Raw genomic sequence first — 2,160 nt, 5'->3', positions numbered from 1 at the left:
TAAACCCACGCAAGCTTGGGGAGAACGTACAAACGCCACACAATGAGAACCGACCTGGGATCAAACCCTCGAACCCAGGACTGTAAGACAGATGTGCTAACCACTTGAACTGCAAGTAATATGTTTAATACATATTTTATTTAAACTTTTTTGTAATCAATGTTATATATGTTTTTATTTAAAAAATACATATTTTTTCTATTTAAATTTCTAAGATGAGCGTTTGAGTCATAGGGTCCTGGGAATTTAAATCAGGTTTTAACTAGTAGATGTCTTTAGAATATCCCTTTATCATTCTTGAGTCATCTCTTATTGACTTAACCTCATGATCCCAAATTGTAAACACCATTTCACACATCTTCAATTCCAATGAAATTAGAACATTGTGTTTAACACAAATGAAACAGAATGAAATGATTTGCTAATCACATATTCAAAAGAATAAACTGCGAAGACAAGATAATTAATGTTCATAATGATGTTTTTTGCGAATAATCATGATCCTCAAATTTTACGGCTGCAACACATTAAAATAGGGCAGGTGGCAAAAAGACTGAGAGAGTGGAGGAATTATCATCAAACACCTGTTTGGAACATCCCACAGGTGAACTGAGTAATTGGGAACAGGTGGGTGTCATAATTGGTTATAAAATGAGCTTCCCCGCATTGCTCTCACTTCTAACATCCCAGGGCATCCCCATTTACAACCAAAGCTGGGGTGAGTGTTGCCTTTTTGTGAACAAGTGCATGGGAAAAATAGTTAAACAGTTTATGGACAATAGCAATCATTTTTCATTTGCATGGAAAATGGGGCTCATGATATCACTGGTGGAGTGGCTCCTCTAGGTTTGTGGTCGTGGTCTGCAGTATATGGTGATTGGGTGTTTGGTTGGGTCCTGGCTCATCAGATCCTCTGTCAGTCCATTGTCTGGAACTTTCTATGTCGCACAGCATGAAGGTGCTATGGAGACACAGGCAAGGCGTATGTGTGGGTGTATATGTCATCCACTTACGGGGCCAACACCAGATGGGTGGAGCAATGGCAGATGTCCACCACGTCACTTTTCGTCTCTCACAGTTTACTATTATACCTTCTTGTGTTCTAGTCTAGATCCTGCCTTTGCCTCTTGTCTTGTGCCTTTGCCTACGATCGCCACGCTCTGAACACCACCACGGCTTCCAAGATCCCACGCCTGTGGTTTGTCCTAATAAACTGTTTTCTATGAAACATTCACCATCTCGCAAGCCTTTTTAATAGTTGTCAGGCCCCGGACCAGATTGGTGGCTGGTTGTGCCTGCCACCCAATCACAGGCCCAGCCCCTAATCACTCAAATGCTTCCAGGTGTGATTCATCAGCCAGTGGGGAATATTTAAAGCCAACAAGAACATGACCACGCTGCTGGATCGTCTTATTCACTGTTAAGTACCCTCTTGCATTGTCTTCTTGCCTGCCTCTACTAATCTACGACCTCTTGTTTTTGCTCCCAGGATCTCGACCACGCTCAGCCCCTCCCTCGACCACGGACAATGATTTGGCTCTCACGCATTGTTACCTTTGCTCTAGACTCCACGACATACTCCATGGTTACCGGCCTTCCTTCCACAACTAACGACTCGCCTACTCTACTTCCTTTTGTGCCTCTGCCCGTCTCTTGGACTTTTCCATTAAAAAATCGACATCCAGACTTGCTGCCTTTGCCTGCTTTGGGGTCCTCTGTCCCTGATCGTAACAATAGTCCTCTCCCGATGACCGTAGATTTTTTTCTAGTCTGTTTTTTGCATTTCTTTCTGAGTATTAATTAATCGAGCGATAATGTACATTCAAGTTTTTTATAGATGATGGCAGCCCAATGAGACTTCATTAAAATTGAAAATAACTTTCTTCTAACATACAGTTTTGAAAAGTTTTCAGCATGAAAGCAAACAGACATAAAAATTAGCTGTGATTTGTTTTGATGGCCTATACCATAATATTCATACAGTAAATTAATTTTGTGCAGATTCTCATTGCATTTTCTGCTTCTTTTTTGACTGCGCTGACGACGTAGTATATAAAGCACTTACCAACAATAAAAACCAAGAAATATGTGTCACCCATTAGCATATTTTTATGCAAATGTCAGAGGTCCACTTTTTTGCGAGTTTATTTCATCGCCTTA

At 41.0% G+C, this 2,160-nt stretch overlaps 1 long non-coding RNA gene across 1 annotated transcript; it reads left to right on the top strand.

Annotated features, from left to right (window-relative positions):
* Positions 1-691: 691 nt before the first annotated feature.
* Positions 692-1,599, top strand: LOC144073915 (uncharacterized). The gene is made up of 3 exons (XR_013300188.1): positions 692-1,198; positions 1,344-1,419; positions 1,490-1,599. It is a non-coding gene; the product is annotated as an uncharacterized LOC144073915 (long non-coding RNA).
* Positions 1,600-2,160: the final 561 nt, after the last annotated feature.

Source organism: Stigmatopora argus, chromosome 5, assembly GCF_051989625.1.
Source record: "Stigmatopora argus isolate UIUO_Sarg chromosome 5, RoL_Sarg_1.0, whole genome shotgun sequence".
In the NCBI taxonomy this organism is placed as follows: domain Eukaryota; kingdom Metazoa; phylum Chordata; class Actinopteri; order Syngnathiformes; family Syngnathidae; genus Stigmatopora; species Stigmatopora argus.
This window is presented reverse-complemented; position numbering and strand designations above follow the sequence as displayed.